We start from the raw sequence: 16,577 nt of genomic DNA, 5'->3' as shown, positions 1-16,577 counted from the left end.
TATAGTAATGGAGTCCTGACTGAGCTTGTTGTCTTCTCATTACGAAATGAATTTTCCTAACCTTTATGCACGTACAATTATCATATATGTGCATAAGTAGTTTGTACTTGCATGCTATTTTATACCCACTACCATACATATGTATGTTTCCTTATGTGTGAATATCTGCAATGTATTGAAAGCACTTACTTTTTGGCTTCACACATACATTATGTGTCAAAAAAGGGATAATCTAGGGGCATTTTAGGACAGGGCCAAAACATATGCATGCAAGTTGCTATTTTATAAGAGAATTACACGTATACATTTGGCAACTTATTCATGTTATTTTACATCTGCTAATTATCTTGCATGAGTGCAGAGTTAAAGACTAGGAGTGTCTTGATGACCTGAAGTGAGATTGGGTAAACTAGTGGAGCATGTTTTGAAATGGGGATGTGAATCGGGCTTCGGATGATTGAAAATATCGTACGATATTTTCAAAATCGTCAGAAATCGGGGGCTCCCCCAAAATGATAGGAAAACCCCACGATATTATTCATGGGGGTTCTCTTATCATTTTGGGGGAGGGCAGGAAAAACAGCACACAAAAATAACCCCTAAACCCACCCCGACCCTTTAAAACTAATCCCTTAGCATCCCCCACCCTCCCGACCCCCCCAAAAAACATTTTACAGGTACCTGGTGGTCCAGTGGGGGTCCCGGGAGTAATCTCCCACTCCCGGGCCGTCGGCTGCCACTAATCAAAATGGCGCCGATGGCCCTTTGCCCTTACCATGTGACAGGGTATCCGTGCCATTGGCCGGCCCCTGTCACATGGTAGGAGCACTGGATGGCCCGCGCCACTGAACCACCAGGTACCTGTAAAATGTTTTTTGGGGGGGTCGGGAGGGTGGGGGAAGCTAAGGGATTAGTTTTAAAGGGTCGGGTGGGTTTTTTGTTTATCGATAAACAAAACCGCGATCGGGCCGGACGAAAAAAAAACACAATGTGAATCGGAACCGGAATCCGAACCGATTCCGGTTCACATCTCTATTTTGAAATATACTGACCTGAGCATAAACAGGGTTTATGCTAGCAAATCACAATACCTTTGCACATAAAATATACACATTTATTTATTTATTTAGCATTTTTTTATATACCGAGCTATAGCATAGTTGCCTTCACTCCGGTTTACATATAGAACAACTTGTTACATTGAAAGATTTTAAACTTTAAATTTAACAATAGTGGGAAATGGCACCAAAAGAAGAGATATGAACAAAGAACATAGTGTAAACAGGGTAGATACACTGAATAGATAGGCAGAGATAACTGGGTTCTTCAAAAAGGAGGCATCAGTGGCTTGAATCAGTAGAGATTGTCCAAATGGAATATTTAAAGTTGGCAGTTAATGGGATTATAGTATAAAGTCATTGAGAGTTGTCCTTAAGAGAATGGTTGAGAAGCCAAGACTTTAGTTCTTTTTTGAAGGATTTTGAGTTTTCTTGCGCGGTGAGGAAGTGGGGTAGTGAATTCCATAGTTTTGGTCCGATGATGGAGAAGGCTCTGTTTCTGGTGGAGGATAGTTTGGCATTTGGGAGTGAGGGAATCACAAGTTGAAGTTTACTAGAAGTTCTTGTTGTGCGTTGAGGGCGAAGTATGTGTATAATGTCATCAAAGGCAGTGTAGTCGGCTTTGTAGATTGCATTGTGGATCAATGAAAGAACTTTGTATTCAATTCTTTTTTCTATTGGGAGCCATTGTAATTGGTTGAGGACAGGGGTAATGTGATCATATTTGCTTTTACCCGTTAGAAATCTGGCAGCAGCATTCTGAAGTAGCTGCAAGGGCCTCAAAGATGATTTTGGTAAACCAATCAAAAGGGAGTTGCAGTAATCCAAACCGGAAAAGATGAGGGCTTGAAGTACGGTTTTTAAATCGTGGGGGTGAAGAAGAGGTTTTAGGTGTTTGATTATTTGAAGTTTATGAAAGCCTTCTTTAATTTTTGTAGAGATGTGTTTTTTGTAATTTAGATCAATGTCTAACCTAAAAACCCAGATCTTTCACGTTTTCTTTAAGTTGGATGAGGGTCTTATCGAAGTGAAAGGGTGGTATTGTTTTTAATCCAAGGTTTTTTCTGTTAATTAGGATACATTCAGTTTTGCTCATATTTAAGCATAATTTGAGGTGGATTAACATGTTTCTGATTGCATCAAGGTGAGAGGCTGCTTTTGACATGGCATCTTCTATCGTAGAGGAGATTGGAACAAGAATTTGTATGTCATCGGCATACATGTAATAAGTTATGTCAAGGCTTGATAAGAGATGGCATAAAGGAATAAGGTAGATGTTGAATAAAATGGGAGATAGAGCCGATCCCTGAGGCACACCTGTTTCGAGGGGGATAGGGCTTGAAGATAAATTGTTGTAAGAAACTTTGAAAAATCTATTATTAAGGAAGGAAGTAAACCAACTAAGAGTTTTGCCAGCAAGCCCAATAGATTCAAGGTTGGAAATCAGAATTTTGTGATCCACTGTGTCGAAGGCTGCAGAGAGGTCCAGCAGAATCAGAAGGTGACCTTTTTTGTTGTCGAGACCTCTTAGGATGGTATTGGAAAGGTTAAGTAGGAGAGTTTCCGTACTGCAGTTTTTTCTGAAGCCGAATTGGGTGGGATAAAGAATTTTGTTATCATCAAGATGATCGATGAGTTGTTTCAGAGCAGCCTTCTCAGTCATTTTGGCAAAAAAGGGTAGGTTAGAGATTGGGCGGTAATTATTTAGGTCATTAGGATTGAGGTTTTTTTTCTTTAAAAGAGGTGTAATAGTGGTGGTTTTTAGCTTGGGAGGTAGCTCGCCTTCCTCAAGCGATTTGTTGATGATGGCTGCAATTGTAGGGGCTAAAGGATAAGCAATTTCTTTAAGTGCTCGGGTGGGAATGGTGTCAAGGTCGTGGCGTGCAGGATTGATTTTTTTCAGCATTTTTTCATTTAAAAACATGATTGTTTTTAAAATAGGTAGTAAAAGTATGTGCTTTCAATACATTGCAGGTATTCACACATAAGGAAACATACATTTGTATGGTTGGGGTAGACATTCGGAATGTGCATTCATTGGTCCATTCGTTTCATTCGTTTCAGCGGTATGTGCATATCTCGCGGCCACCTACATGCGTGCATGCCATCAGTTTTGTGTGCCTACCTTCCATTCATGAGATACATGCACACTGCCAAAACAAATGAAACAAATGGACCAATGAATTCACATCCCTAGTAGTGATAAGTGTATTTTATAATCTTGCATATATCATAGTAGATCTCTGTGTGGCCATATACACGTATATATGGGGCCACGCAGATCATTTTAAAAGTTATCTTCCCTGATTTCTCCAGTGATGACAGAATTTACTGCTCATTTTCTTTTTCATGCATTCTGTTATTTCTGTTTTTTCTCTCCTGGTTTCTCTCAAGTGACTGGAAGCAAAATAATATATTTTATAAATGCACATTGTTTACTTCTTACCATGCTTGGGCCACTTAAAAACGCAAGAAGTGTATGCTAATAATGTTACTGTCATATGCATCCAATGTTGCTGTCAGAGCAATGTTGGAATCGGCCTGAGCATGATAAGAATGTACCAGCTCCTGGTCAGATTTGGGGGGAAGTCTGAGTGGTGGGAGGCTGGAGTAGAATTGACGGGTGGGTAGGGAGGGTGGGCTCAGGGGCAGAAGTGGGCTTGGTGCCTTTAATTAAAAAACCTCCTCACTCAGATATCGCTCACACTCAACCACAAAAAAACAGAAATACTATTCATACAAACCCCCCACAACGATCATCCAAGACCTCACATCCACACAACCAAACAGCCATTGCATAACCAAAGTAAAAGACCTTGGCATCACACTGGACTCTGAACTTAACCTAAAAAAACACATTAATGCTACAATCAAACTACAAGTCCTCAAAAAGCTCAAACCCCTCCTCTTCCATCATGACTATCGGACACGGACAGTACTCCAGTCCCTCTTATTTTCCAAGCTGGACTTCTGCAACTCCCTCCTCCTTGGGCTCCCAGCATCCTCCCTCAAATCACTCCAACTTCTGCAAAATGCAACAACCAGATCTCTCACAAACAGCAATCGATCCTCACACATCACACCCATTCTGAAAGACCTCCAATGGCTCCCCTTAACCTACAGAATACAATACAAAACCCTAACACTTCTGCACAAGACCATCATCTATGAAAAGATCAAATGGCTAAAGGACACCCTCCACCATCATGACTCCCAAAGAAATCTTCGGTCCAAAAACACCGGCCTGTTATCCATCCCCTCCACAAAACTAGCACACCTCACCACAACCAGAGAACGCGCCATCTCAATAGAGGGCCCCTCCCTATGGAACAAACTTCCCGCTCAACTCAGACTGGAACCTTCTACCCAGTCATTCAAAAAGTACCTGAAAACTTGGTTATTCCAAAAAGCCTACCAACCTATATGTTAAATCACCACCTTCTAAGCTCCAATCAGCTCCGCCCCTAACATCCATTGTCCACATTCAGATCTACATGATCTAACCTCTCATCCCCTCTACTTAAGCACCACCTCCAAAGCTCGACTACCACCCAGTAGATCCTCATCCTAGAATTTTTCCCACCATGTGGGATCCCCTGTCAGACTCAAGTTCCAACTTGTTTTCTCACTTTCCAGACTCATGATACTACTAAGATGTTAAGACGCCACAGTGGATGCTCTCCACTCAGCCTAAAGTTCTCTAAGTTATTCTGTTTTCCCTGTTACAATATTGTAAGTTATAATGTTATAATGTAATAATAATAAGACATCTTAGTCATATTATTCATGAGTTATAATGTAAACCGATGTGATACACCCCAATGAATGTCAGTTTCTAAAAACAAACAAACAAATAAATAAATATCATGGAAGGAGTGGGGCTTGCTTTGGGTCATTATAGTCTGTGTCTTTCTTAAAATAATGGTAGTTAGGGGGATTTGGGAGGGGTTTCAGGCACTATGCCTGAACATATTTTAACATTTTTGGGGGGCACTGCAGGCTTGAAAGGCATTTTTTTGTTTTTGTTTTTCTTAGTTACCAGGCTATATTCTACTTACTTGGCTATTGTTCATAATGTGTCCAGTTAGCTTTAAAGTTGGCCAGGTAGCGTTAATACCTGAATAATTTTAGGCAAGTATATTCAGGAGAAAACTTGTCCCACTGAATATCCAAGACAAGTTATCCAGTGAACATTCGCTGATTACATATAGCCAGCTAGATTTAAACCTATTGTCAGCTGCAACCTAGCCAGCCAGCTTGTGGTTTGGATGGATATTAGCTTAAGGTAGCTGGCTAAAACCTAGGCAGCTATCTTAAGCAACTCTGCTCCAGGCTGAATTTCTGCCATCATTGTTTTGCTCACCTTAATCCTGTTTTCAATTTTGGTTTGCTTTTATTAATTTTAATTTGTTTTTAAATTCTTTTAGGAATGTTTGGTTCAAATCTGCAATCTTGCTGGAAGAATGATTGAGAAGGTACATTTCTGCCAGTTATTTAAAAGACAAGTGTTTTGCAGACTGTTTGGGCCAAGCCAACAGCTACTATATGGTTATCTTATGTTACTGGGCTGGTTTAATTGTGTTTTCTTTTTTGTTATTATTGTGTGGGATGTTTGCATGCAATCATTTCGTTAATCATCTTCGCACTTATGGTTATCCTTTCAGTCCTATCAGTGATGTCTTTTTATTTTGGCTCACTTTCTTATGCTTCCCACTCATTGGTGATGGTTTTATGTGGTGAATGTATGGGGGGGGGGGGAATACAGTTTTTTATTTCTCTACCAGTGTTTCCTTAATCTTCTGCATCACATTTAAATACTGTAGGAAGAACTTGTATCAAAAGGCCATAAAGTCATTATTTCTTCCTGATGACACTCATTTAACAGCCATTAAAATGCAAATAGAACTATGATTTTTAGATCAGAAAATTAACATTAACAGTTGGATGATTGATTAAAGGTCACAGCAACTGTATAACTTAATTTCCTGGATAATAATTGTGCTCAGTTTTCTCCAGATTGTTTAGGTTTCTGAATTAATTTTATCTGTTGTCGAGCACTGACAGGTGCAGTAATTGGTGCTAGATCGTCTTTGTTCAATTTTTTTCCTCTCCTTTTTTTTTTTCCTTCTTCCAGGCGACGGAGGAAGGCACGTGGGTAATACTCCAGAACTGTCATCTTGCAGCCAGCTGGCTTCAGGATCTGGAGCAGATATGTGAGGAGGTTATTACGGATCCTGAAAGAACCAGAGCTTCATTTCATCTGTGGCTGGCGAGTTACCCTTCCAGGAAATTTCCTGTGTCTGTTTTACAGAACAGAGTCAAAATGACCAATGAATCCTCCAAGGGGGCTAAGAGCCAACCTGCTGAAATCGTACCTGAATGACTCCATTTCTAATCCCTTCTTCTTTAATGGCTGCTCTCAGCCACAGGTAAGATTACTACCATAATCCACATTTATATCAGAGACAAATTCAGGTGTAATCCCCCTTCTCATGGTGCTGACCTAACACTGATGTGGCCACAAGAGAAAGATGGCGTTCTGGGGCTGGATCCACATGCTAGCTCTCACACAAGTCTCTCTCCTCCAGGGCTTGAGTCGTTTGCTGGTTGGGGAAGGAAATCTCCCTTCGAGACCCAGAGTGACAGGGGTGCCCTGGTAATACTTTTTCTTGGGAGAGGTAACTTCCCTTTCTGCTGTAAGTGCTGTATTATGCCAATAAAATGTGGACTCTCAGTTTGAGTGTCCAAATAAAATACTTTACTGATTGTACTTTGTGAAGTGATGACACAGTTCAGAACATAATCCCTAGCACCACAGCTTTTCTTTTCAGTTGCAATCCTTCCTTTATCTGTGCAAGGGTCTCTTACTACCAAGTTAGGGAAACATTCACCCTCCAGGGCTTGTATTAAATGAGGTTCCCAAGTGCACAGGATATCCTCGTTTTGGCAGAAAAAAAACCCTCCAAGATGGTAAAAATGGTAACACAGTCTCAGCACAGGGAGTCCCAAATTGCTCTCTCTCCCCAGGATTGAAAACTCCAAAAAAGTGTCCTCAAATGATCTCAATTGCTACTACTCCCAGTCAGCTAATGACTTATTCTTGCTCTTTCTCTCTCAATCTCTTTCCTCTCTCAAATATCACGATGGAAGGGATCCTCTCTGGGACACACAGCTATTGTTGTTCCTCTTCAGGCAGGAAGGGGACAGCAAAACTCTTCCTCCTGGCTCTTCTAACCAAAGCTCTCTTCACAAACTGATTCCAAAAATACCAGAATATCCTTGGATCAGGTTACCACCATTCTTCTGTCCACACGAAGCTTGCAGAGGAGTACATCTTCCTTATCCTGGGCCTCCCCAGGGAAGAGGTTCCTCATGCCCTCTATACAGGTGACACCCAGGGGTCTCACAAAAAAATGTCTAAAACTCGAAAACAATCCAGTAAACCACACTGCAGCCAAAGTATGGACTGCAGAGACAGCTTCCTCGACCTTGCCCAGGAACTGCAGTCCTGAGTCCAAGGGTAGGCCCCAAAAACCAGAGAAGAAAATAATGCAATACCTCCTCTAACTTCAAAACCCAAACTTCACTGCCTCAAGTCTCTCAGTAGAGAGCTGCTTTTATTACCTCACAAGGGAACAGCCATCTCAGCTCTCTCAAAGGGAGGCACTGTACCGAATGAAGCCTCCCCTTAATCACTATCCTGGCTGTCCCTAGCTAAAAGGAGTTTAACCTAGGGCACTATTAGTAATAAATCAATCATAAGAGCATAAGATATTGCCATGCTGGGTCAGACCAAGGGTCCATCAAGGCCAGCATCCTGTTTCCAACAGAGGCCAAACCAGGCCACAAGAACCTGGCAATTACCCAAACACTAAGAAGATCCCATGCTACTGATGGAATTAATAGCAGTGGCTATTCCCTAAGTAAACTTGATTAATAGCAGTTAATAGACTTCTCCTCCAAGAACTTATCCAGTGGGTCATTACACAGGTTTGGGCTAAGCCACTGGCAGGAAGGACTTGGATATGTGTTTATGTTGGTATGAGAAGATGATATACAGTAACTGAGAAATACAGGAAGTATGGGGAAATGGACTAAAACATGTAAATAATATTTGATGCAAACAAATTTTAGATTTAACTAAATAACTGTAAATGAAAGGTGACACAGACTAAGAGGAGTGAATTTATTTTTTTGAATTGAGGAAATAGGAAAGGAATAATTGACATCTCACAAAAGTACTAGACAAAGTACAAACCTAGACCTAGATTTATCATTTTGCTATAAATATAGCACTTGTAAGAGAGAGAGAAAATAAGGACCTCATATAAGTAAACTATTTATATCACTGTAAGAGAGGCAACTAGTAACTCGGGGTGAGGTTTTGGTGGTGTGCTAGGTTTTGGGGGGAAGTTGTACATGCACAGACAGAGGTAAGAACAGCACAATTACCATCTGTGAAGATTTTATGTGGTTTGAGTGATGAAAGATATACAAAGATGAGATTTGTACATTGTACTCTCAACCTAGCTTGGTAGCAGCTAGGTTGAGAGTGCATCAAACTAGGTTGAGAGTACAGTGTACAAATCTCATCTTTTTATACCTTTCATCTCTCCAAATCACTCTCACCCACCCCCCCCCACCCCCGAAACAGGATTTGTTATATTTACCGCAAATCCCGTTTCAGCAGTAACACCTTGCTGTTGCAGGCATAACACCTGTAAAAAAGGTGTAGTTATTTCCAGCATTAAAACTGCGATAGCATGTGTTATGCTATTGCAATGCTAAGCACCTGCCCTAACTTCTCTCAGTTGGGGAAAAAGTTTTAAATTTGCATACGCATCCTAAAGCCCACGATAACACCCTAATGAATTTGATAAATGACTCTTCTAGATTCCTTATTTATTTGATGCACATGAAGAGGTCAATATTTCGAAGCAGTCTAGCCGCGTTAGATTCCCGGTCTGAAAATTACCCGTTAAGGTACAGGAGGGCTTCCACAGTGTGCATGCTTTAAGCCAGATTGCGAGGAAGTATCCCCAGGGGCCTGTTTAGCTCAGGGGAGGAAAACAGGACCCATACCATGTTGTTTTTAAAAGTATGTGAGATTTTTTACCCAACTTGGCCACCCTGCACAACATAGCAGGTGCTTGTAATGTTCATCCCAAATTGCTTCTCTTCAAAAATTGACATGCGAAACTCGGAATCAGTCAGGGATGGGAGAGTGGCAACTGCAAGAGGGCACACAGAGGGAGAAATCCTCCTAACAATAGGCCTGATGATTCAGAGAAAAATGTTCTTCTGCTATATGACATTTTCAATTTATACGCATTCCTCCTCCAAGAAGAACCCCCAGGGCAGCTTAGAACACAGCAGTAAAATACAAGAATTTATTCAACTAGCTATATATAAAAATACAATAAATATCCCTTCCCAGCCGCTCCCCTGTCACAGGGATATATTTGAATTGAATTATTCTCCTTTCCAAACCTGTGCTCAAGGTGAGCTACAATTCATGTACAGTAGGTAGATCTCTGTCCTAGCCAGGGTTTACGATCTAAGGCCTAGATCCACTAAGCCATAGTTTGTTTTTTTCAAGGGAGGGAGGTGTTGTTGCGATAGTGGGGCCCCGCCCCCGAAAAAAGATTGTGGCTCTATGGTACGTACTTTTGTCTCACAGCCAAACACTGCAGGACAAAAGGACGTGGCAAATGGCCCTTTAGGTGTGATGGTGGCCCCAACCTCAAGGGCCCACCATCACCTTAAAGGGCCGCAACCTAAAACAAAATAAAAGCAGCGGCTGAAAGAAAAAGTTGAGCTGGAGTAAGGGCTGACCCCCGGGTCAACTGGGAGCCACTCAAAGTGAAAAAAATAGTTTAAAAATCACACACAGTGATGGCCCTCCACCTCGCCCCCCCCCCCCCCTCCAGTGTTGAACATTAAAGACATTGGGGGTTCAGGGGTGCCCCCCACCACAATAGTTACCTAAAGTCATTGGGGTATAGTGTACCCTCCCGGCAGCCTTTCTCCCCCAAAAATCTGAAATAAATCATTGGTGGCTCAGGGTTACACCGCCAGGCACCCCCCCCCCCCCACCCCCGATCCCCCTCTCTCATCCTCCAAGCCTTTAAAAAAGCTGACAATCACTTGTTGGGGCTGGGCGCCCCCTAGCACCCCACCCAGTCGATGCCATTTTTCAAAATATTGCCGACCTGATCTTGCCTCATCACCTGACCTTGCCCTCGCTCAACCTTTTCTTTAGCCGCGGCATTCCCCCCCCCCCCCCGTACCCTTTAAATGTAATGCAGGAACCTCAGGTCCCCCGTTAGGGGTCCAGGGCTCCCATGTCACATTTAATACTTTCCCAGGAGGTATTGTTATTTTATCTTGGCTGACCACTTTCTCGATCAGCCGCAATAAAATATTAGCATCAAGTTGCCTATTAATAACCACCTGTGCATGCATTTGCATTATTCATACATTCAAATCGCATGCAACGAAGGTCATTGTAATAGGGGAGGCAACCTGGGCAGGGCCATGCATAATATTGTGTACATCATGTGACATCGTTGCGGTAGTGCTCTATCATGTGATATACACTGTTTAAGGCGCATTAAAGCACTACTGCAACTTGATGCAGCACCCACTAAGTTGGCACTTGAGGCAGTGGAGAGCAAAGTGATTTGCCCAAGGTCACAAGAAGCATCATCGGGAGAAGCAGGATTTGAACCCTGAGTCTTAGCCTTTTGCTCTATCCTGTAAACTACTCCTCAGTAATCATTTGGATTCCCACACACACACACACACACTTTTCCATATAATGCTCAAGGGACAACTAAACCAAACACCACTTTCCCCCTCCACCGACCCTTGGAAATATTCTTAAACCTCCCAGAGGACCCATTAGCAGAATCACTTCTTCCCTGCTGTACATGAAGCTAACATCTTGCCAGCTAAAAACAGCTCAGATCCCCGGTCGGTCCCTGTCACTTCTGCGACACCCCTCCTCCAATTTCTCCACAATACATGGAAACCACCCTGGGTATTATTAGGCTAGATTACTTGTTTGAAGGAATAGATCTTTCTTCAAGATTAAAATATCATAGTCAGAAACATTTTTCTAGAACCTGTGTCAGTCTGCTTCAGTTGGCTATTAAGCTAATCAGTATGCCATGGAGTTAGCCTGCTGAGAAAAGTTCCAGTTCTTGCAGAAAAACAGCATTTTGTTTAATAAATTAATGTAGAGGGGGAAAAACTGCTTTTCATTAGAAGTGTCAAAACTGTTATAAAGTACAAGGATGGCTGTAATTTTGTCTCATCAGATTTGGGAGGGGGAACATTTTTATCATATTTATATAGCAACATTTTTATTTGAATATTTCATCATTCTACACTATTTTTAATTAAAAGCATTTTTTTAAATAATTTGAAAAACAATAGATCCAATTAAAACTACTACTGGATTTCAAAACACTTAAGTCTGTGGTATCATTTAGGGAGCAGGCAAGCTTCATGTCATTAAAGAGATGACTTCTCCACCAACTATAATTTTTTTTTTTTTTTTACAAAATGAAGGAAAGAGAGAGCAAGCAAAAAAAAAAAAAAAACCTGCAGTACGAATAGTGGAAAATATTCACAGTAACATGGAATGAATAGAAGGGGGAAAAAAATGATGCCCCTACTAAAAAAAAAAAACAAAAAACTTGTGGAAAGCATCAAGCTGCAGAACTGAGAGGAAACATAATTCCTCATTCCGTGGCCTGTGTGAGAAACACATAACCATGATCAGAAGGCAGAGTACATGAGAGGAGCATCTCCTCCGTTGCTCCGATCGCACCTGTCAGTCTGAGTGACAGCTGCAGAAACAAGAGGGAGAGTTTTTATCCCTGCGGTAGGAGCGCGCTGCCTCTTGACAGGCGAATCTGCAAAGCTTCCCCTTACCTCACTTCGCAGCATTACTTTCTTCTCTTGCTTCACTTTGCTCTGTGACCTTCACTTTGTCAGCGATGTTGAAGGGCAGCTGGACAGACCTTCAGCATGTGCCTTCTGCTCCACAACGGCTTACGCTGTCTTGGCCACTTTCTCGCTTTCCTGTTTTGTTTTGTTTGTTTGTTTTTTGTTTGTTTTTTTCACCAGCATGTTTCGTTCCCTGATTTTCTGTACGTTTGCGAACCTTCCGATTTACGGATGGTTGGAAAAGAATTATGTAAAAGCAGCGATTGATGTCCCGTCCGTCCGTAGGCACGCTAACCCTCCCTAAAAGGGATGGAAATTCACTAAATTTGGCAGGCAGAAAAGTTGAATGTTTCAGATGAGTCTGAAAACCTGAAATATCAGATCATTATTATTTTTAGAGAACCAAGCCTCAAAAAAAAAAAATCCCCATTGCTTTGTATGGGAAACTGTTAGAAGGTGTTCAAGTTGTTACAATTCTGACCAAAGCTAGCTCCATTCCAAATTATTTCCCCCCATTCACACCCTGCCCCACAACATGCACACACACACACACCCTATGAGCACTTTGCCATGGACCAACACAGGCAGAGATAGAAAGAGACAGGGAAAATAACTGAAGCACCTGGCAAAACATGGCACAAATTGTGCTTCCAAAGTAAACACAAGCACACAACCCCACACCCACACACTGCCATGCATACTCACACACATCATATCCACACACATCCCCCATACCATCACACACAATACTTCACACTCACAAACTCATCACACACAGAAATACACCCTCCATCTCACACTGCCACATTCCCCCCTCTACACATACACACAAACATCCTGCACAATCTGTTATGTTTCGCGGCTCGCAGGCAGGCCCTTCAAGCCGCAGCACTCACCCGACAACGCCAGTCTTCCTCATCTCTCCAGCCCAGCCTGCCTCGTCTTCCCAGCCTAGGCTACTCTTATCCAACCACTGCCTTCCTTCCTGCCCTGCTGCGTCAGTCCTTCTCCTTGTTCTCTACTCCAGCCCTCAGACTGACTTCTGGATTCGACCCTGGACTGGACACTGACCACTCTTGCCTGCCGCCTGCCACTGACCTTAGCCTGAATATTGTCTATTCTTGCCTAGCTCCTGCCAAAGACACTGGCCTGACTCTGGATCTACGCTCCCACAACCTCTAAGAGACTCTCACCTAAGATCTGCTGGCCACCGGAACCCAAGGGCTCAACCCAAGGGCAAAGGGGCTGGTATAGGTGAAGGCCCAGGCTCGTCTCTCCCCTGCGTAGCTCCGCTAGCTCTCGATAAGGACCTACGGCGCCTTCCCTGTAGGTTGAGCCAACCTTACCACAGCTCACAAATCTTACACAATCATACATATACCTGCTTCCAGGACACCCACACTCACCACACATGCAAATGCACACCGTGCCCATATTCCCACGTCCCCCGTACACATATACAGTTGCCACACATTCATACATTTCCCACACACACACACAGACACACACATGCACTCTCCCTCACACACACACCCCTGCACCCTGCACACCCACACCTATACCCACCTACACCAAAAGGAAAATGAATTATGCAGCTTCTCAATTATTTTCCCCCAAACCATTGTAAACACACATATAGCCCCTACACGCACTTACCTCGTCATAATCCCCATCTACACATACAGCCAATCTACGAAAAAAAATGCACACTCACAACTCCCCTTACTTATATATTCCTACCACTCATTACCACCCCTACAAAACTCATACACACACATACACAAAATACTTCACACTCTGACACCTATACACACCTATTTACAACACCCCACCTGTACATATATAGCCATACCTCCCAGATATCTCCACGCACATAACCGTTCCACATGCAACCCACTTATACCCAACTCCCACACACACTCACACAGATACAACCTTCACCTATGCACGCATTCCCTCATAAATATATTCACTACCTACACATATTCCTACCAATCTAAAAATACATACCCCTGCCCACCCAAACACACACACCATCCCAAATATCTATTTCCCAGACAAACACACACAGATTATACACAGCCCTATAACCACCACATACACAGCCCCACATCCCCAATAACACATCTCCAAGACCCACATAGTCCCACTCTGCACACACCCCACTCATATCATCCCTGATATACTCAGACCCTCCATTCCCTGCAAATACACTCCCAACATTTACCTCCCCACAGCCATACATGCCCATTCTACACATTTAAAGGTGAATTTTAAAAGCTCAGAGCATGCCAAAATTAATAAATATGAACGCATGTAGCACATGCATGCATCCATCCGATTTTAAAAGGTGTCCATGTATGGACGCAAATGCCACTGCTTGAATATCTCACAGCAAACCAAAAAGGGGCATCGTTTGGGTGTCGTGTGGACATGGTTAAGTGTGTCATGGTGTGGCGTGGGAGTTCCAGGGCGGAGCCAAGAGATGTGCATGTGAATACTTATGTGCCTGGGTGCGTGCCCAGGTCTAGTGTCATGTCACTTTACTTCTGCTATTAAAGAGCTGTAAATTAAAAAAACGACAAAAAATACAGGCATCTGTGAGGGGTTTAAAGATCCTGGGTCAATTGGGGGAGGGGGGGTGCAGGCTAACTAGCCATGGGTGTTTGGAGAACCTAACTGTGCACTGGACAAACTGGTGGATGAACTGGTGGAACTGGTCATGGCATGGACGCGTCTGTTATAAATTTCCCCCATGGCTCAAACCCAACGTTTCACAGCCGTGTGCACCAATATGCAAAATCAGGTGCATGCAAACATGCACCAGGGCTATTTTATAATATACTCATGCACAAATCCCTCAACAACGAAAAGACTGACTGACTAAAGGACAGCCTTCATCCATACACCTCTCAAAGAAACCTGCATTCTAAAAACACTGGACTACTTACTGTCCCCTCCATCAAACAGGCCCACCTCACCTCAACACGAGAACGCGCAATTTCAATAGCAGGCCCCACACTGTGGAACAACCTACCAGCAAAACTCCGAATGGAACCCTCATCACAGAACTTCAAGAAAGCCCTAAAAACCTGGCTTTCCCGAAAAGCCTATCCCGCCAACAATTAACCCACACCACTAGGATCCAACCCCAACAACCAGCTCTCTAACCCCACACATAACCCACCAAGAGAACTCATAACATCTCCAACAAAGATCCATACAATCTCAATAACATTAGCTATTATAATGATAATGTTAAGAAACTAAGTAGCGTTTCTTAACGGAGAGGGTGGTGGATGCCTGGAATGCCCTTCCAGAGGAAGTGGTGAAGACCAGAACTGTGAAGGACTTCAAAGGGGCATGGGATAAACACTGTGGATCCATAAAGTCTAGAGGACGTGAATGAAGAGTGGGTGGCTCGCGGGAATGATGGCTACTACCTGGAGATAATACCCTTATTCAATAAACATACACATGGTTAATGCGACTCCAACATTGCTCTAAGACTCCAACATTGCTCTAAGCTTCAACGGCAAGAGGAAATGTGGAAAAAAGGATTTGCATTCACAAAAAAGCGGGGAGTAGCTTGCTTGTTACGGCGGTTACTACCCCAAACCAAATAAGCCTGATACTTCACTTTCAATGCATATCCAGCATAGCTCTCTGCTTCAACGGAAGGGGAGAAAGACTGATACTTCATGCATATCCAGCATAGCTCTCTGCTTCAACGGCAGGGGAGAAAGACTGATACTTCACGCATATCCAGCATAACTTTCTGCTTCAATGGCAGGGGGAATGAAGAAAAGTGGATCTATATACAGACCACAACCAACAAGGACTGAATTACATAGTCTGGGTAAACAAATAAGCATGAGTGTAGCTTGCTTATTGTGGTGGTTACTACCCCTAACTAATTAAGCTAGATATTTCACTTAGATGCAGTTCCAACACAGCTCTCTACATTAATGGTGGGGGTGGAAGGGAAATAGAACCAAAAGGTTACTAACGGCCAAGAGTAACAGATAAGTATGAGAAAAAAAAAAGTGTGAAACTTGCTGGGCAGACTGGATGGGCCGTTTGGTCTTCTTCTGACGTCATTTCTATGTTTCTATGTTATAATTGTTAAAGCAGTACGTAAATGTAGTTTTCACAATGTTACAATGTAAAGATAATATGACCGCCGTCACATTATCACACAAGTTATCATGTAAACCGATGTGATACCCATGTTTGAATGTCGGTATATAAAAAGAAACAAATAAATACGCGCGTATGTGCTCTGCACGCATGTTATAGAATGGCCGCGTATCTGGGCGCGTGCCAACGCAGATGCGTACATGCGTGCCCGCGTGCCCCTTTGAAAGTTATGTTGGCAAGAATTCCCAAAGCCATGCCTTTGCATACTTTTTCCCTGCTTGATTTTATGTTGAAGATGTGGCATTGTTTTGATGCCGTTACCTTTTCCTGACAGTAGAGAAGATAACAGACGTGAGTCTGACATTTCTTCAGTAAATCATAAGCATAAATGCACCTTCAAGACCTCCTGTAAGCAAAAATAAG

General features: G+C 42.7%; 1 pseudogene; it reads left to right on the top strand.

Moving 5' to 3' along the window:
* LOC115089436 overlaps window positions 1-16,577 on the top strand; it is a 1,328,227-nt pseudogene that overhangs the window by 1,263,130 nt on the left and 48,520 nt on the right.

This window comes from Rhinatrema bivittatum, chromosome 4 (genome assembly GCF_901001135.1).
Source record: "Rhinatrema bivittatum chromosome 4, aRhiBiv1.1, whole genome shotgun sequence".
NCBI classification, from domain to species: Eukaryota; Metazoa; Chordata; class Amphibia; order Gymnophiona; family Rhinatrematidae; genus Rhinatrema; species Rhinatrema bivittatum.
Note: the sequence above shows the minus strand (reverse complement) of the source record. Positions and strands in the feature narration are given on the sequence as shown.